General features: G+C 39.3%; 1 pseudogene; it reads left to right on the top strand.

Moving 5' to 3' along the window:
- The first annotated feature begins 1,404 nt into the window (after nt 1–1,404).
- Nucleotides 1,405–21,444, top strand: LOC119511284 (annotated as a pseudogene).
- The last annotated feature ends 213 nt before the right edge of the window (nt 21,445–21,657 follow it).

The raw sequence follows: 21,657 nt of genomic DNA, 5'->3' as shown, positions 1-21,657 counted from the left end.
TTTAAATTGCTTCTTGGACAAATTTGTCATTTTCCTCCCTGAAGGGTGTTTGCTTTTGGTACCTACAGTTCTTAAAAGAGAGTGGCATGATATGTTTGGGGAAACAAAAGGGAGGAGCTTGCTCTAGCACAACCATAATAATTCCTTAGTAGCGCACCACATCAGCAGTCAGGGAATGTTAAAGCTGGCAGTGTCAGAGCTGACTGTAGAGATCATCAAATTCAATGGTTTTCGAACTTTGGAAACACGGAATTCCAAGGAAGTCCCTCAGGGTCCCCACCGGGAATAAGGGGGAGTATGAGCAGGTGGCACAGGATGCTCCACTTCAGCTTCAAAAAGAAGAGTTCAAATTTTATGTTTCATTATTGGGCTTCCACAAAATGTTTCATTTTTTAAAAAAGGGTTCCTTTGGGAAACAGAAACCTGATCAAGAGTAACAACCTTATTTATGAAATCCACTAGATTGCCTTCACTGTCTTATCATCACCCCCATTGTCTTGGCATGTAGTAGGAACTTGGTAAATGTTGGTTGAATTCATTAAATCCTTGGCCTGAGACAACATAGCTGGTTAGTGGCAGAGCTGAGACTAGAACCTTGGTCTCCATACCTCAGACCGGTGTTCTCACTGCCACTGTCCTGCTGCTTACAGTTCTTACGGCCTTAAGTTTAATCATCTCCTGGTCAACAGAAAAACAGATGCATGTTTCTTAGGAAATATATTCAGATCCATTGGTCATGGTTGGCTGCTCTGCTTCTGCCAAGACTAGCCTTTAGCTGAGATGGGATAGAGGGTCTCCCAGGTGTCGGGATTTGTAAAGGAGTAGTTAGAGCAACACCCAAAAGGACCTCATTTTCAAAAGTCTTTTTATAGCCATTCCTGTCCATCACACACTTTTGTTCTTTTAGTTCAAACTGTCACATCACCAGAAGTCCCTTTTTCTAGTGCCAGAGCTTCTGGTTTGGCCGATCCACTCGGCCACCGAAGCTTCCAAAATGAATTACACCCGCGCTTCCCAGCATTGACTGTGCAGAGCCATTGCCTTGCCTCCTGGTCAAAAAGCAGTTTCTGATTCAGTAGTTCTGGGGCGGGGCCTGAGGTTCTGCATTCCTAACAGCTCCTAGGTGTTGCCTGAGCTGCTGCTCTGTGGACCACACTCTGAGCAGTCTCTCTGAAATTAGCAGACAAGTCCCCGGAAGAAACCTACAGGGACCCCGGCATAAATCTGGTGGCAATGAGGCTTCAGCATGGGCTCCATACTCAGAGAGGCCAGGCTGTGGGGGGGATCCTCCTGGGGGAGGTTCCAAAAATCCCCTAGGAAGAGCCTGAATATGATCGCAGAAAAGGCAGGGCACCAGCACCTCTCGGGTTTGGAACAGAGACTCAGCTGGATTCCACAAAGGGAATGGGTGAGTCTCGTAATCAACCGTCCATGTGCCTAGCACCCACCTGGGCATCAGTAAGAGCCAAGAGTCCCGGACTGTTTAATGAGATCCACTTAGCAGGCTCCCTTGACTTCCGAGCTAACACCTCACCGAGGTGACTAAGCTGTAAGCACACACTGGAGTCACACCTAGCTCCACAGAGCAGCGATATTGTCTGATTGGAGATGGTCTTTATAAAGGCCATGGGACAGGAGCATTTGCTAAGTTGGTTTCAGCGAGACTTTCACAGAGCTCCTTAAGCAGTTTGCATCATCGCAGGCAATATTCAGTCTTCCCCCTCTGTGGAGTTGGGCAGGGGCTTGGAGCTTCATTAGCCTCAGCTTAATTTTTACCAGATCCCTGCTGAGTGTACACAGAAGCAACTTTTTTAATTGGCTATTTTTTAATATTTTGTACTTTTCTTTTTTCTTCTTTTTTAAAAAATTTACACAGATACTACTGCACAAGGGAGGTGAGTCATCTGTGAAGTCTGAAATTTTGTTTGCTGGACATTTTTAAGGCACTCTGGTAAAGAACATTCTCTTTTTAAACCTATACAACTCAGAAATATGTATTATATATATAAACATAATATAAGGAATATCAGTAAATATGCATATTATATATATTTATGATGGGGGATCTTTTGTGTAACAAAATAAAAACTAGTTCAAAAATATTTTTCAAAAACTATTTTACATGTAAAAGTATATCCGTTACTTAGCCAAATAAATTACAAATTTATGTCTGGAAAAGATAGTTACATTTTAATGCTCATCTTGAAAACATCTTTTCATTTATTGGGAAAAAAGAAACAGATTATTTTAATTGTTTTTTGTCAGTTACAAGCTTGAGACAAACCAAACCAGAGCTAACTTCCTTTTTACATTCTGAGTTTGTTCACACCAGTTTGTATTTCGGTAACCTATCCAGAAGAGTTAGTATTCAGTAATGGAGGTGTTTCAACTAGTCAGCAGTTAAACCTCCTCTTCACAGAAAAATGAAAAATTTTGCTGGCATTCAGTACAATCTGCAGGGTTTTTCCTGGCTCTTATCTGCACTTCCCATGTTGAGAAGTCTTCCTACTTCTATTCCATCACAGAAAAGTTAATGTTATTTTAAAATGTCCCCTGTCACAGCCTAGATTCTCCCGAGGAGCATATTCCTTTCCATAGAATGGGCATTTTTGCAACTTAATATCTTACATTTGATTACCATTGGTGCATATTTAAGTGTTGTCTTGCTCATCTTGTTTATTACATATATGTATTAAAAACTAATAAAAGGAAAATAATACAAAAAATGAGCATTTCATTTGGCATCCTCCCTTCCACAAAACCTTGCAGATGTTTGGCTGCCTGTGATATATTTTGGAGGATGGAATTTGCAACTGTTATAATTAAGCAATACCATTTAGTCACCCGAGAGTAAATTAGAAGCTAAACTGGCGCTGTGTGCTCAGGAACCAAGATTATGGGCTGAGATCTCTATTCAGTGTGTGAAGTCAGCTCCCTTCAAATTGATTCCAAAATAAAAGGTGTTATTTCTATTCCCCACCCCCCAAAAAACTATGTGTATTAAACATGTCCTTAATATTGATTTGGCATGCCAATTGTGATCTTAAATTGTAGGGGGATAATGTTTTTGTAAATAGAGCTATTTCTATTTTGCTACTACTGTTACAGTTGTAATGGGCAAGAGAAATGTGTAAATCTGGATTATTTCCAGGGATTTGGCTGGATTCCATTGACTCAGTAGTGGTTTAAAAGAAAAAAAAAAAGAAAGAAATCAAGAGAAAGAAAGGGGAAAAAAGGAGTCTTTGTATATACAGTTGCAGTTAGAATTAGGTAAAGGTAATGTCACTTCTCTTCTCCCTGTATTATGCCATCTGAAGAGAGAGGATCAAGTTCTGACTACCAAAAATACAAATTGTCAGTAATCTGAAGAGGACATTGATACAATACTTGGCACCAAAGGCAGTTTACAACCTGTAATCCAATATACTCAGAATATTAACTATTAAAAGCACATTAACAAAGACCCTAATAAAATTAAAAGTTTTATCTTGAACATGCCACCTTACTTAGCTCCTCTCTTCAAAGACAATTTAAGCAAACATAAAGATTGAGGAGATGGTGACACAATAGTTATCCCCTTGCTACTCAAAGGATGGTCTCCAGTCACGGGCATGAGCAGGGAGTTTGTTGGAAATACAGAATCCTAGGCCCCACCCAAAGCCTACTGGATCATAATCTACATTTTAATAGTCTCTCTAGGTGATTTAGATGCATTTTTAAGTTTGAGAAGCACTGATCTAGACCTGTTCGCTCCTACCTGCTTTCAGGTAATTAAAAGGCCTAAATTCACAAAGCCGTTTAGTCACTTAATAGAGGGTATCTCAGTATTGCCTCCTTCTCTACTTCCTCACTTGTCAATCATTTCTTTGACTTTGACAATGTGACTGAAATCCCAAAAGTCACAGTCCATTTTGGCAGCTTCCAAGGATTCTTCACAAACACCCCTCGTCCAGAGAATTGAATCTCCTCTCTTTAGAGAAGTGCTGCTTTCACTGAGCCCCTTTCAGAAACCTTGACAAGATAGTGATGCTATACATTTTCAATTTGGTCCTTAGACTACACCTGAATTGCCGTTAGGATGAATTTCTTTTCTCCCCATACCTGACATATGTCTCCCCTGATCTCACAATCTGCTGCAATTTGGCTGCCCAAGTTTATGAAGTTTTCTATTCTTCTTCCAGTTTTTCTTCTACAGACACTATTCTGCTTTTCTTCTCCACTTGTCTGGGCTTAATTAGTTTGACCTGGTAGTCTCTACACAAAGGGCAACTCATTGTAAAGTGACATTTGTCCTTTATATATGTAGCCAGTCAGTAATGTGTCTTCCTCCAGCATGATTCCAAAGGAGCTTTTCCATGGCCTTCTCAGGCCCCCACCTTTTCACCCTGCCCTACCAACTGAGACAGAACAGTGTTTCCCATTCACTGTGATTTTGTTGGAAGGTTGCAAAGAACATCAATAATACACGATGGTATATACCCTTTAACGATCTTTAAGAAAAAGGAAAAATATAAAAGCACAAAGCTAGCTACATGAGATCCATTGCATTGTGTTTGTAAAGATACAAAAAGATACAATTATGGCAAAGTCCAAGCAATTACTGCGGTAACTAGCATATCAACCAAAAGACTATGATCTGATTTGTATTCCAGGCAGCTCTGTAGATTCTTCTCCTCCTCCCCCAAAATATACTTGCTTGTCAGCTGCCTCCATCATTAGATTCAATTCTAGATTTTGCTACATTGGGTTTGGTTTTATTTCTACTTGGCAATTTCAGGATTGCAATGATTTACACAATCTCAAGATCATGAGTCACTTGAACAAATAATGTCCCAATAAGCTCAAATCCAGGGGAAATTTCTACAAAGCTGCTTTCAGCTGTTTTCATACAGAGTATGGTGTTCCTTATCATGGAATATTCATCTGGAAAAACAACATCTGGCCATACCCACCACTTGGTTTCAAAGTGCATAGTATTTTAATATCTTAGAACACACATTCCTTTATTCAATAAATATTTATTGAGTGCCTACTGTATGAAGGGAACAAAAGAACAAAGGAAAAATTCTTACAGCCAAATGATTTTTTTCTTATTTCTTTCAAGCCTGCTCCTCTCAAATCTGACACAAGGGCTTCCAAGCTAATTGAAAGGTCTCTGGGGTTCTCCCCACCCTGAACTGTTCACATCAGCCATGGGGACACTATCAACTCAGGAGAGGCCTTGAACACTTTTCAGCTCCCCATGGAAGCACTCTTCCAAGCATCTGAAAGAGTAGAGCTCTTGGTGGCAAATCAAACTTAATTCGAGTTAATATGTTTCTTAGTCATCTCAGTTTAATTTTTGTCCTCCCCCCACAAGGACCATTTTTCATACTACTTCCAACAGTAACAATTTCCTAATCTCTTGAAATTTTCTGTGCTTAGCACTGTGGGACCTAATCAGGTTTTCTGAGCAGCTCCACGCTGTGTTCGCAGCACTCGGAGAGTGGAAGACAGCTCTGAAATAAACTGGGGTGGGGGGCAGAGAATATGTGCTTCCTTTTCTATTCCCAAGTCTGTAGCCGGCTCTCAACAAGTTTGCTTCTGATATAGTAGCCAGTCATAAACCCTATCGTCATATTGAGAATCACTGTCCCCAAGATGCAATCCAAAGGTGCTGAGTGAGTTCTGATACCACACAGGCTTCTGTAGAAGGCAATGGAGGAGGCACTCGAAAGAGCAAGTCTCTATGTTGAACACTGGATTTGAATGCCATTGGCTGAGTAGAGAGATGTACATGAGTAACTAAAATCTCATTTTGCATGAAAGCCCTATCAGGGTAAGCTACCTGCACCAGTCTGGAATGTATGTCCAATCGATACGTTCTTTTATCGTATCAGTAAATGGAAGGACTCTTCATTCTATTTTCCTAAATGTTTCCTAGTACATTTTTCTCTTTTGCATACGGTAACTTTTGTGTTTCTTCCAAGCTTACCTAGAGCTTCAGGCAACCCCTTTTAGAAGATATCATGAGAGGAAATGCAAACCAAATTATCACAAATCTCGGCAAATGCTGCCTGCTTCTAAAACTAAAATCAAACACGATCCAGCCATTATTATCTATAAAAACTATTAATAATATGATGCTTCTGATATACTCCCTCCTTTATACTTGGCAAATCAGTCCGCCGTTCTCATCAGTTGCCCCTCAGGGTTGGCGAGAACAGCAATGGAGCCCCAGGTAATACTTTTTTGGCAACCCCTCCCCAAAACAACAAAGCCAGTGCCCCACTGTTCTCTCCTCTGCCTTCCTCAGATTGCCCCATCTCTCTAATTGGTATTCATCCAACGCTGAACAGTAGCTATCAGTACTTGATGATTAACAGCCTTGTGAGACCTTGTGATAGCAGCAAGAGTTGGCTCTTGTATCCACCATTTAAAAGGGATGCTCGAATGTGAGATTCTTGTTTCAAAGAGGTACAGATGGATGGCATTGTGTTTCCACTACCTGAATGGCTTGCAGGACCAAAGGATATGTGGTGGCATAACCAAGAGGAGAGCGGATGCAGAAATCCCTCTACAGCGCCCATCCCAACATTCCTATATCCTAGGGAACTTTTGAAGTTTGGTCAAATTCCACATCACTCAAACATTAATAAACCACTTGACTGCTCAGCACTGAGATGTCCCTTTGTATTTTAAAGGCTTTATGATTTTCATTCACTTTTCATCCTCGCATTCTGATTTCTGTGAAATCCCACCCCTTTCACCGGATTTAGCATTCCTGACTTCCTGACTCTCTGCCTTGCACCAGCTTCACTGAGTCATAGGAAATTGGATTTTCATCTATATTTACATACTAACTAGAAAACAGTCCAGAGTTAAATACAGAAATCTACTTTTTCTATTCTGAATGACCCTGAGGGTCTCTAGTTACAAAGCATCTTGGCATGTCAAGATTATGATCCCACCATACGGGGCTCTTTGCTTTGCACTGGAGCTGGGCACAGGAGTTTAGAAACATGTTTTGAGTCTCATGGAACCAGCAAGTATGTTTGGATTGCACCAGATTTTATAAACCATGGAGCAAACTGTAAATAGTTTTGGACACTGGTGCACATTTTATAAATAATTCTGGCAGGGTTTTAATTCTCCAGGACTTTGGGGGTTTGTTACATTCAATTTTTCATTATTTGTTCATTTCCATGTGGCCTTATTTCTGCAAACACAATTTCTTGAAAAATGGAATTAGGTCCAGATGTAGCAAACACAAAAAGATGATTTGTAATATTTCTCGCATAAACTAGTCCTGAGAAAAGGCAAAATGAACTCATTTAAGCTTAGTGAAACATAATTGTAAATTTGCACATAAAGCCTGAAATGAAAGGAAAAGTGATATCTTAAATTTCACCCATTCTCTGCAGTTGGTGTCCTAACCTCTTCAGGGTAACTAGGTCTCCCTCTCTTTTGGTTCGACTTACATCCAGAACCTCACAAGACTAGAGCACTTGACTGGAGAGAGCAGTGACCACAAGGCCCTAGCGACATGTCCCTCTCAGGAGAGCTGTCTCTTTTCAGAGTGCTTCATGTTCACCGTCTTGCACTGGTGCCAAAGAGGAAACTCAGGGAGTGAGGAGATGGCTCTACTAGCTAAGGTTAAAACATTCTGAGCTGTTCATATGATTATGTTCCCTCTGCTGCCTAAACTGCCCTTCAAGCAGATATGGAGCTCCTTCCCGCCCTCATGCCTTTCTGGCCACCTTCGAGGGAATTGCACCTTCGAAGAAGGCCTTCGCTGACCACTCAATTTAAAATTGCAACCTCCACCTCCACCCCCCAAATCCCTAGCCCCCTTCTCAGCTTTATTTCCATAATCCCTGCCCTCCCTCACCCCCCACTAGAATGTAGGCTCCATGAGGAAGGAGCCTTTGTCATCCTAGAATAGTGCTCCATACGGGAAAGACACTCAATAAATATTGTGAATAAATGAATGAATACAAATCCATAAATGACTTGCATATAAACACACATTCACAACCACACCAGGAGTGTAAACCCCACATGAGCCCCTTCACTTTTGCCCCCGACATTGCCTCATTAGGACTGGGTCTATATTTGAAATTCCTTTTAATCTGCTTTTATCTGTCTGGAAAGGTTCCATGTGGGAGAAAGTGCATTTGCCTGAACTCCACACTTGACTAGAAGTAATCAGAAAAGCTTCTTAAATGACTGATCTATGCCTTCATTTCCTCAATAGGCTCCCTCTTCAACTCCTGCAGTCTGGCTTCTGTCCCCACCATGCCACACAATACCACTGAAATTCTCCTCACTCAATCACTAAATACAAATCAATTTTCACTTTACCTTTTTTTTTTTTTTTTGCCAGCATGCCACCTTTGTTGGAGTTGGCTGCTCACTTCTTGCAAGTCTTACCCTTCTGGTTTTTCAGACATCCTGGCTCCTCACCCTCCTCTCTGGCCACTCCATGGCTTGGGCTCTTCTTGAACTGCTTGTCCATTCAACACTGGGAGATTCAGGGCTTGACCTACCACCTCTATCTGATAACTCCTAAATGTCTGTCTCTAGCTCAGCTCGTCCCTCTAAATCCAATACTTTGCTTTGTGCTTTGTCACTTGTCATCTGCACTTGTCTGACAGCCCCTTCAAACTCCATGCGTCCAGACTGACCTGCTCATCTCTATGTTCCCTCTTACACCTAATGACATCATCATCATTTGCCCAATCAACTGTGAGTGAAACATTTGATTGGATAATTTCCATGGAGATATGGACCCTGCCCATTCAGGGTGGCTCTTAATTATATCACTGGAGTCCTATATAAGAAGCTCAAACAGAAGGAGCTTGCTGCTCCAGCCTAGAGAGGAACATCCTGGGAGAAAGCCCTTTTGAAACCAGAACTCTGGAGCAGACACATGCCTTCTCAGCTATCAGAGGTTTTCTGGACACCATTGGCCATCCTCCAGTGAAGGTATCCGATTCTTGATGCCTTACCTTGGACAATTTATGGCATTAAGACTGTAACTGTATAACCAAATAAACCCCCTTTATGAAAGCCAATCCATTTCTGGTATTTTGCATAACGGCAGCATTAGCAAACCAGAACACTGTCAAACAACGATACCTACCTTAAGAGTTGCCGTCAGGGTTCATTTCATCATTTAACAAATAGATATGTGTATAGGCACTAAGATTCAACAGGGAACCAAATAATTTGTCTAATCTAGAGAACATGCTCTAGTGGACATGGGATAAATATATAAAGTATCTTATCCTTAACCTAACAGAATCCAGCAAACAATAATTTCTCAATGAAGTGAAGCTATTCTCATTATTATCCCATTCACCAACATCTATCAAATCTACCCCATCAAAACCTTTTAAATCCATACCAACCTCCTTTCTCCCCTACTTCAGAACAGGCCTTTAATATTTCTTGTCTGAATTATTTGCCAGGATTCTCAACTTCTAAAATGTTTCCCAGCAACCGTTTACACAGCATTCATTCAAATAACAAATATTTAAGCATCTGTTTTACGCTAAGCACTATTCTGGAATCTGAGGATATAACAGTGAACAAAACAGACTAAAAAGAAGAAAAATCTCTGCCCTAATGGAGGTGTTCTAGTTTGCTAATGCTGCCAGAATGCAAAACACCAGAAATGGATTGGCTTTTATAAAGGGGGGAGGGGTTATTTGGTTACACAGTTACAGTCTTCAGGCCATAAAGTATCCAAGGTAATGCATCAACAATCAGATACCTTCACTGAGGATGGCCAATGGCATCTAGAAAACCTCTGTTAGCTGGGAAGGCATGTGGCTGGCGTCTGCTCCAAGTTCTGGTTTCAAAATGGCTTTCTCCCAGGACATTCCTCTCTAGGCCACATCTCCTCTTCAAAATGTCACTCTCCAACCTTTTTTAGGTTCTAAAGAATTGGGGTAGCTGGTGGTGGATACCTGAAACTATTAAACTACAACCCAGAACCCATGAATCTCGAAGACAGTTGTATAAAAATGTAGCTTATGAGGGGTGACAGTGGGATTGGGAATGCCATAAGGACCAAACTCCACTTTGTCTAGTTTATGGATGGATGTGTAGAAAAGTAGGGGAAGCAAACAAACAGACAAAGGTACCCAGTGTTCTTTTTTACTTCAATTGCTCTTTTTCACTCTAATTATTATTCTTGTTATTTTTGTGTGTGTGCTAATGAAGGTGTCAGGGATTGATTTAGGTGATGAATGTACAACTATGTAATGGTACTGTAAACAATCGAAAGTACAATTTGTTTTGTATGACTGCGTGGTATGTGAATATATCTCAATAAAATGATGATTAAAAAAAAAAATGTAGCTTATGATGGGTGAAAATGTCACTGGGAAAACCATATGGACCACACTTCCCTTTGTCCAGCTTATGGATGGATGAGTAGAAAACTGGGGAAGAAAAAAAAGGCACCCAGTGCTCTTTTTTACTTTAATTGTTCTTTTTCACTTTAATTTTTATTCTTATTATTTTTGTGTGTAGTAATGAAAATGTCAAAAATAATTTTTGTGATGAATGCACAACTATGTGATGCTACTGTGAACAACTGAATGTATGTTTTGTTTTGTATGACTGTGTGGTATGTGAATATATCTCAATAAAAATGAATTAAAAAAAAAAAAATGTCACTCTCAGTTGCTCTTGGGGTGTTTGTCCTCTCTTAGCTTCTCTGGAGGAAGAGTCTGCTTTCAATGACCATCTTCAAAATGTGTCTCATCAGCAGCTGCTCTCTCATCTTCTGTGCATTCTTCAAAATGTCCTTCTTGGCTCTAGCAGGCTTACTCCTGCTGTCTGAGCTTATATAGTGCCCTAGTAAACTAATCAAGGCCCATGTTAAATGGGTGGGGCCACATCTCCATGGAAATTATCCCATCAGAATTATCACCTACAGTTGGGTGGGTCACATCTCATGGAAACACTTAAAGAATTACAATGTAATCAACACTAATATGTCTGCCCACACAAGATTGCATCAACGATAATGGCATTCTGGGGGACACAACACATCCAAACTGGCACAGGAGGGTACATTCTACTTAGTCTTACCTTCTTCCCTCACTTTAATTCATTCTCCACACTGATAGCAGAATGATATTCCCAATTGCCTACTCATCCCAATTCTATACCCAGTTCAAATGCCACATGTTCAGGAAAGCCTTCTCTGACCCTCCATATTAGGTTGGATGCCCAAGTCAGATAGCCTCATAGTGTCTTGCCGTTCTTCTTTATGGCCCTCATCACTCTGAAACAGATGAGGAAACCTGGGGCTCTGAGAAATTATGGACAACTCCCATCTTCACAGGGACTTAGGCAAGCCCGAGTGGGTACTAGGTTACCAGGGGTTGAGATTAGGGCTGGATAACTTAGCTAAAAGAGGCTAGGAGTAGATGGTTTTGGGTATCAGTGAAATGAGATTGAATTGCGGAGGAGTGAGTTTGAATCTAGGTTATAAAAAGTGCTAGGAGTTAAGGGAGGAACAAGAAATGCTTAGAAGCAAGTAGACATAAACCATGCAAAGAGGGTTCTGGCTGACTGCCACAAAGCAACGTAACTGTTCATGTATCCAAGATTTATGTTTACTGGCCACTGGGTATGATTGGTCTGACAAATGTTGCAGCTAGTATTCAAGCCAAGGTCTTCTCTCCCCAAGTCAAACGCTATTTACATTGTTTTTCAAGGTATAAAGCTCTTGGTGCCCTTAATACAGTTTCATGGATTGTAAATGTCACTGTCATTTAAGCATTTAATTAATAACATTGCTGAGTAGCTCAGCCTTGGAGAGGATTAGGAATCAATGTAGAAGTAGAATATCTACAGAAATAATTTATCTCCATTTTTATGTTAGCAGCAAAAGGGCAGAGGAGGCAGAAGAAAACTGAGGGTACATCAAATATTATGGCTATTAGGGTGCAACTTATCTTCTCTGGATTTTAACAGGGCTGTACCCTGCTGCCTAGTCTTGCCAAGGACAGAGTCTCCCAGTACTTGGAAGAAGAGCTGAGGAGCAAGCGGCTCTGGTCATACTCATTATTCCTACCTAGCCTTCCAGGAAGATCCTGATGCAGTGGACAAGAAAGCTGCCTTCCAGGAAGGGTGAATTATGCAGAGAAAACAATCCTGGGTCTCCTGGGAGAGGGTAAAAGTCATTCACGAGAAGGGGAAACATGAGTAAATATGACAATGACAATATTTTGGCCTAATAAAATGTAATTTGGGAGGCTTTTTTATGATTCCTGTTTTGAGAGAACCATCTTAAAATCTTTCTCTGTCCAAGGCAGACCAAGTACTGTCAACTAGGCCAATTAATTTTACATTTGTTCTAACACAAACAGCCAACAGGCATATTATTTCCAGATTCCTAAAGGTGGGTGAATAGCAATGGAATTAATTCTAGAGTACATACAAGACAATGCTCTCCCCCTGTTTATACATCATTTTTTTTTCTTCTAGATGATGCTCAAACAGATTTTCCATTCACAATCCCTGATCTCTTACTAGGGCAACCCGATCCTTTTGAAAATTGGAACTAAACAGTTTTGGAGTCTCTATTACATGAACACTACAAAACCTGTAAAAATTCACCCAAATTGTGATTTGGGGTTTGGTTTGGATAAGCATCTTATAACAGAACTATTCCAATTTTGTTAACTCTTGTTTTTCCTCATGGGGTTTACTTCAAGACTAGATTTGCCACCCAAGTCTAACCCAACTGGGGAGAGAGGATATATCTGTTGTTAATTGTTAAATTTCATTGGTTGCTTTAGTATTGAATTGAATACTATTCAAATGGGAAGAACAAGCAAATACTACTGGAATCCAAGAGCTTCAGAAAATCTAAAAATGAATCATAGTCCTTGTACCAAGAAATTTACAATATAGCAAGAGAATAAGACAGTAGTCTGTACTAACATTTATGAAAACTTCAAACAAAATAAAATGTGGAGTGGGAAGATGACAAAGTAGAAAGCTCTAGGATTAAGTCTATCTCTCCCCCTGAACAACTGTTAAGCAGGCAGGAACTGTCTGAAACAGCTATTTTGAACTCTGGAGTCCAACAGAACACTGTACAGCCTCCAGGGAAGAATAGGAATAAGAGATTGGTAAAATTTGGTAAACACCAGGAAACCACTCTCTCCATGCTATGGTACCAGTGCCCGCCCCCAATCTTGCGGCAGGCCGCTGTAGGGTCCAGTCCTGACTAGCTCACAAAAATCCACCTACCAAAGATCTGGAGTGGGCACAGCCAATTGCTGATCATGGATTTTGATTAGCGACTTGGGATCAATGGGGGCTAGGCTCTGATGGTGGCCATTGTTTCAACCCACCCTGGAGATTTAAAGACACTATGCAGCTGAGGATACTTAAAGACACTACACTTCCACAGGGCTGCAGGGGACAAGTTAAAGGGCTGCATTTGCTGGGCAGGTCAAGAAAGCACAGCTTTGGGAAGCCTTAGAAGACCCTCCTGATGACCTTCCTGACCCCCGCACAAGGGCAGTTTGGAGATGGTCTGTGCCCCCTAAGTGTGCTCCTGGCCTTGTTCCAACTGGGAAAGACTGACTTGGGAAACTCCCCTCTGGAGTACACCCCCTCCCAGAATTTTCCCTACAAGCAAAAGTAGGTTGAGACAACAATGAAAGCAGTGTGGGAAACTTTTGAGGCAAATGGCCTAAAGCGAAGGATTACTTGCATTGCACTCCCAGAAGAGGGAGAAGGTCCATCTCCTGGAAACAGAGAGGGCGTTCAAACTCCTGTAAACAGGGGAACTTCAAAGCAACTAGCAAGCACAAACCCAAGACAAGACACAGGCCCAGAAAAAACAGGGAGGACCCTGCACTTTGCTTTCGTCTTGGGCAGACCTCTCTGATAGGATGGCTGAAGCTCCAGAAAATCTGTCATATCACCAGCTGGTTACAAAATCAAGAAACAGATGACTCAGGGAATATCTCAGAGTTAACTTTTAAAATATTAAAACATACAGGGTGTAACAGAAGAGTACAAGACAAACAAAGAAACAAAAAATGACGGCCCATGCAAAGGGAGAGGAAAACAATCCAGAAAACAGCAATGAAGAAGACTAGACTTTGGACATACAGAACAATGACTTTTAAAAAGTGATCTTAAAAATGCTCCAGATGAAAATGCAAAGAACTAAGGATATCAGGGAAACAATGAGTGGGCAATGTGAGAATATTAGTAAAGAGATAGAAATGTTAAAAAGGAACCAAACAGAGCTACTGAAATTGAAGATCACAATAATTGAAATGAAAAATTCCCAGAAGGGTTTCAACAGTAGCTTGGAGCTGACAGAAGAAAGAATCAGCAAACTCGAAGATAAGACAATTGAAATGAGTCAGGCAGAGAAGCATAAAGTAAAAAGAATCGTAAAAAACAAAAATAGCTTAAGAGACCTCTGGGACATCATCAACTGTACCAATATATGCTTTATGGGACTCTCCAGAAGAAGGAAGAGAGAAAGGGGCAGAAGGAATAGTCAAAGAAATAATGACTTAGAACTTCCCAAACTCACTAAAAGACATGAATATACACAGCCGAAAAGTCCAGAGCACACAAAACAGGATAAACATGAAGAAAAACACATCCCATTATACAATGGTCAGTGTGTAGAATTCAAAGAATAAGGAGAAAGTTCTGAAAGCTGCAAGAGAAAAACAATGTGTTATGTACAAGGAGTCCCATTAGATTGAGTGCTGAATACTCATCAGAAACCACGGAGGCAAGAAGGCAGTGGGTGGAAATACTTGAAACGCTGAAAGAAAACAACTGCCAGCCAAGAATTTTATATGTGGCAAGACTTTCATTCAAAAAGGAGAGAGAGATTCAGACATTCCCAGATAAACAAAAGCTGAGGGAGTTCATTACCACTAGACTTGAACTACAAGGAATAGTAAAGGGAATTCTTCAGACAAAGCAGCATAAAAAAAAAATAAAAACCTCTAGTAAAGGTAACCTTTTGGATAATTAGAAATATCAGTACTATTGTATCATATTTTTTTGGTGTGTAACTCTACTTCTGATTTCCTACAGGTGCTGAAATGCAAAAGCATAAAAAGTAATGATAAATCTATGGCTTTGGACACACAATGTACAAAGATATAAATGATAGTAAGTACAAAAAATTGGGGGGATGGAAGGGTATAGTTTCCTTGGAGTGTATGCTATTGAAGTCAAGTTCGTATCAAACTAAACATGATTGTTATATATTTAGGATACTAAATATTTACCCCTATGGTAACCACAAGGAAAATATATGAAAACATATACCCAGATAGAAATGAGAAGGTACTCAACATGGTACAACACAAAAAAATCAAATAAATATAAAAGTAAGCAATAATGGAAGAATTGAGGGACAAAAAAGATAAAGGACATATAAAGACCAAATAACAGAATGGCAGAAGAAAGTCCTGCATTATAAGTATTGACTTCAAGTGTAAATGGATTGGCAGAATGGATAAAAAAGCATGACTTAACTATATGCGCAGTGCAAAAGATGCACCTTAAATTCAAAGACACAAGTAGGTTGAAAGTAAAAGGATGGAAAAAATATACCATGCAAATAGTAATTGAAAGACATCTGGGGTAGCTATAATAGTATCAGATAGAATAGACTTTAAGTCAAAACTGTTATGGGGGACCAAAGTGGTCATTACAAATGGAAGAAGGGGCCAATTCAACAATTGTTATATATTTATAACAATTATAAATATATATATGCACCCAACAGGAGACCACAAAATATATGAAGCAAATACTGACATATTTGAAAGGCAAAACAGATAGTTCTACATTAACAGTAGGAGACTTTAACACACCACTCTCATTATGGATAGAACATTTAGATAGAAGATCAAAAGGAAAAGAAGACTTCAACAATAATCTAAACCAACCAGACATAACAGACATATAAAACCATTTCACCCAACACCAATAGAATGCACATTCTTCTCAAGTGCACTTGGATCATTCTCCAAGATACACCAAACAAGTCTCAATAAATTCAAAAATATTAAAATCATACGATGTAACTTCTCCAGCCACAAAGGAATGAATCAATAACAGAGAGAGAAATGGAAAATTTACAAATATGTAGAAATTAAACAACATACTCTGTAATAACCAATGGGTTAAAGAGGAAATCACAAGTGAAATTAGGAATTACCTTGAGGTGAATGAAAACAAAAATGCAACATAACAAAACTTACGGGATGCAGCAAAGGCAGTGCTGAGAGGGAAATTTAGAATTCTAAATAATTACATTAATAAAGAAGGAGGACTTCAAACAGAGACCTAATCTCAAAACCAGAAGAACTAGGGAAAGAAGAGTAAACTAAACCCAAAGCAAGCAGAAAGAAGGAAATAAAAAAGATTAAAGCAGAGATGAATGAAATAGAAAACAAAAAAACAATAGAATTGACAAAACCAAAAGTCAGTTCTTTGAAAAGATCAATAAAATCAACAAACTTTTAGCTAGACTGATGAAGAAAAAAAGAGAGAGGACACAAATAACAAAAATCAGGAGTGAAAAGGGGGACATTACTACTGACTCCACAGAAATAAAAAGGAATATAAAAGGATATGATAAACAACTGTCTGCCAATAAATTAGATAACCCAGACAAAATGGTAAAATTCTTAGAAACCCACAAACCACCTAGACTGACTAAAGAAGAAATGGAAGATATCAACAAAGCAATCACTAGTAAAGGGATTGAATCAGTAATTCAATCAGTGTTGTAATTCACAGGGGAATTTTACCAAACATCCAAGAAGACTTAACAACAATCCTGCTCAAACTCTTCCAAAAAATTGAAGAGGAGGGAAGACTCCATAATTTATTCCATGAGGCAACATAACCCTCATACCAAAGCCAGATAAAGATACCACAAGAAAGCAAATAACAGATCAATATATCATAAGAATATAGATGCAAAAATCCTGAACAAACTACTAGTGAACTGAATCCAAAAGCACATCAAAAGAATTATACATCATGATCAAATGGGATTTATCCTCAGTATGCAAGGATGGTTCAACATAAGAAAATCAATAAATGTAATGCACCACATTAACAGAATGAAGGGGGAAAAAACCACATGATCATCTCAATTGGTATAGAAAAGGCATTGTTAAGTAGGATGTCCTGCTTAACAATGAAAGGCTGAAAACTTTCCCTCTAAAGTCAGTAACTAGACAATGTCAACACTGTTATTCAATATTGCACTGGAAGTTCTTGCCAGAGCAATTAGGCAAGAAAAAGAAATAAAAGATATCCAAATTGGAAAGAAAAAAGTAAAACTTTCCTTATTTGCACATGATATGATATTATATACAGAAAATCCTGAAAAATCCACAATGAAGCTCCTAGAGATAATAAATGAATTCAGCAAAGTGGTAGGGTACAGGTAAACACCCCCAAGTCAGTTTTGTTTATGGACACAAGCACTGAACAATCAGAAGAAATCAAGAAAAAAAATCCATTTACAATAGCAACTAAAAGAATCGAACACCTAGGAATAAATACAACCAAGAATCTAAAGGACTTGTATGCAAAAAACTACAAAACAGTGCTAAAAGAAATCAGAGAAGCCCTAAATAAATGGAAGGACCTTCCATGCTCACAAATTAGAAGACTAAATCTTGCTAAGATGTCATTTCTACCCAAAGCTATTTACAGATTCAATGCAATCCCAATCAATATTCCAACAATCTTGGCTGCAGAAATGGAAAATCCAAGAATCAATTTATATGGAAGGGTAAGAGTTCCCAAATAGCCAAAGCTATCTTAAAAAAGAGTGAAGTTGGAGGACTCACACTTCCAAATTTTAAAAGCAACAGTAATAAAAAAAACACATTACTGGTACAGGACAAACATATATACCATATCAACCCTCACATTTATGACCAACTGATTTTTGACAGGGGGCAAAGATCACTCAATTGGGAAAAAAAATAGTTTCTTCAACACATGGTGCTAAGAAAACTGGATCTCCATTTGCAAAATAATGAAAGAGGACCCCTATCTTATGTTGCATTCAGGAATGAACTAAAAATGGATGAAAGACCTTAATACAAGAACTATTGAACTCCTAAAAGAAAGTGTAGGTAAGACCCTTCAGTAGCTTGTATTAGGCAATGGTTTCTTGACTTTATACTTCAAGCACAAGCAACAAAAGAAAAAATATATAAATGGGATCTCATCAAAATTAAAAACTTTTGTGCCTCAAAGGACTTGATCATGAAAGTGAAGTGACAATCTATACAATGGGAGAAAATATTTGGAAACAAAATATCCAATAAAGGTTTAACATCCAGAATATATAAAGAAATCCTTCAACTCAACAACAAAAATACAAACAACCCAATATAGACACGTGCAAAAAACTTGAATAGATGTCTCTCCACATCTATATAGATGTCTCTCCAGAGAAGATATACAAATGGCCAAAAAGCACATGAAAAGATGCTCAACATCATTAGCCACCAGAGAAATGCAAATCTAAACTACAATGAGATACCATTTTACAACCACTAGAGTGGCTACTACTAAAAAACAGAAAATTACAAGTGTTAGAAAGGATGTGGAGAAATAGGAACACTCATTCATTGCTGGTGATACAGTAGAATGGTGCAGCTGCTGAGAAGACATTTTGGCATTTCCTCAGAAAGTTAAGTACAGAATTACCATATGACCTGGCTATCCCACTACTAGAAATATACTCAAAAGATCTGAAAGCAGAGACTCAAACACATATTTGCACATCAATGTTCATAGTGGTATTATTCACAATTGCCAAAAGATGGAAGCATCCCAAGTGTCCATCAACCAATGAATGAATAAACAAAACATGGTATATACATACAATGGAACATTATTCATCCATAAAAAAAGAATGAAGTTCTGACACCTGTGACAACTCTGGTGAACTCTGAAGCCATCATGTCGAGTGAAATCAGTCATATACAAATGGACAAATATTATATGATCTCACTTTTTTGAAACAATTAGAATAAGCAAACTCATAGAGTCAGAATCTAGAATATAGGTTACTAGGACACAAGGTGGAGGTAGGGAATAGGGAACTGAGGTTTAAATTGTACAGAGTTCCTATTTGGAATGATGGAAATGTTTTGTTAATGGATAGTGGTGATGGTAGCACAACATTGTGAATGAATGTGAAATGTTAGGTTGTATATGTGGTAATAGAATAAATTTTTTCTAAAATCCATGAAACTGCACTACACAAACAGTGAACCCTAAGTTAAACCATGGATTATAGTTAATATACAATTATAAAAATGTGCTTTCATCAATTGTCCATTTGGACCACACCAATGTAAGAAGTTAATAATAAGGTGGTATATGGGAATCCTGTATTTTATGCATGATTGTTCTGTAAATCCACAACTTCTGTGTGTGTGTGTGTGTGTGTGTGTGTGTGTGTGTGTGTGTGTGTGTGTGTATTATATATGATTCAAAACATGAAGGTGGATTGAGAGGGACCAGATAACGGTTGCTGCATTTGAGAAGGGCCTTGAAGGATTTTAACTGGAAGATATCATGGGAAGGAGATGGAATAGACAATTGTGGAAGGCAGGAAAGCATGGGACACTCTCTTCCTGTTGCCCATAATCCTGAACATTTATCTACAAGAATTCCATGAGTTATCCTTATCTTTTTCTGCAAAACTAAATTGAATATTAAAGATGCTCTACAGATTTTTGTTTTGTCTTGTTTTAATTATCATTGCTGTTGGTCACCAATCAGTAAGCATAACAACCAAAAGAACCTGAATAAATCAAGCTCATTTAGTAGCTAATAAATAAACCGGAACTTTTATTCATGATTCAATTTTTTTACCAATTGACTGCAGAGCTGTGGTCCATTCCAGTCCTGTCCAGGAATAGAAAAAGTGTAAGAAAGCTAATAGTCAGAAACTTCTCATTCCATGCAAACATGCTATTATGTAAGCACGAAATCATTGCCTCAAATTTACCAACAGGTTATCCAGTAACCACTCTCCCAAGGAATATTAGAAGTGATTATTTATTTGTGAAGTTTTGCCCTTCAATGTTTCATCTTTCCTTTGAAAATGTTACAGAGAAAAAGCAAGCATAATATAATATATGTGATAATAACCCAGGTGAATTAACTGTAGCCAAGGAGAGGGGCTTCATCTATACAGGAGATGCAAGGGCTTTATACTCGGACTTGACATCCTCAAGTGTCCTGTCTGTAAAATGGGGCTGATTCAACTCACTTAGGTAACTCACAGATATGATGGAAAGATTAATTATTTAGAGTTCATTGAGTGCTCTATATGAAAAGCATGATGTGTGTCACAAACTGAGGACTGTGACTTCAGGGGAGACAATAAGCAGCAGGCACAGTTGAACTTTAAAAAAAAACAAAGGCCCTATTCTCATGTAAATACTAATAACAATGAAGGCTATGGAAAGAAAGCCACAGGAAATATCAAATAAAAACAATATTTTCCACGAGGAGTCAGCAGATTTTATCAAGTTAATAGATTATTACAGCAGAGTATATAAAGTCAAATGCATGCGGAATAAAACCAGAGAACTGAATGTGTGGCTGCTAGGATTATCTGATGGGAAAAATCTTACTGATTTTTGAGAGCATTAGATCTGGAAGATTTAAAAATTAGACAAGCTGTCTAAACACAGCTGTGGTCCAGAGGAACCAGGACTGCACCCTGAAGGCCACAGCAAGGATGTTTTTAAAGAAGGGATTTTGACTAGAAACTCCAGCAATGGTCCAGGCCACGAGCACAGCAGCCAACCTTGGGCAGAGGTGTCAGAGGGTATCTCCCAGGACACTAACAATGGTGGCTCTGTAGAACATTCTTTCGAAATCAGGAAGCTCAATGGAAAAGCCCTGAACAAGGCCTTGAGAGCTGGGCTAAGGAGCTACCCTCTTCTCCTGTCCCCAAGGCATCTGGCTCCACTCTCAGCAGTGGATCTGGCAACTGTCCCAGGACCCAGTCCAATGACAGCAAGGAGAGGAGCCCCAAAACCATCTGTGCCAACCACAACAGTGGACGCTTACACTCTGACTCCTCTCACCCCCTCAACAATGGACAGAACTTTGGGGAGCTGGAGGTGGTGGCCTACTCCTCCCCAGGACATTTGGACACTGACCATGATAACTTGTCTCTGACAGGGACACTCCTACACAAGGCTGTTGTGGCTCTGAAATGGCCTGTGAGACCCCAATGCTGGAACGACAGAGGACCCCACTGACGCTCCAACCACAGACAGCAGCAGGGGTGTTCACGGCCACAGTGGCCTCAAAAGGCACCAAGTCGACTTAGAAGACGCAGATTCAGAGAATTCCTCCTCAGAGACTAAATTAAAAACATGATAAACACAACTGGGGAAAAAAAAACTTCAAAAATTCTGTTTAGTGAACACGGAGGAAAGGATAAAGAAAAAGTACTAAAGGCACATTAAAACCAGGGCCTGAAAGTTTGTGTCTGATGCCGCTCCCTTCTATTCAATGATGAGTCTGAATGGTTAGCTGGCTGTTGGCTTGTGCTGTGTTAAGAAAGGGGAAAAAAAACCAAGTGACTCCTTT

The sequence above is a fragment of the Choloepus didactylus genome, chromosome 16 (genome assembly GCF_015220235.1).
Source record: "Choloepus didactylus isolate mChoDid1 chromosome 16, mChoDid1.pri, whole genome shotgun sequence".
Classification (NCBI taxonomy): domain Eukaryota; kingdom Metazoa; phylum Chordata; class Mammalia; order Pilosa; family Megalonychidae; genus Choloepus; species Choloepus didactylus.
This window is presented reverse-complemented; position numbering and strand designations above follow the sequence as displayed.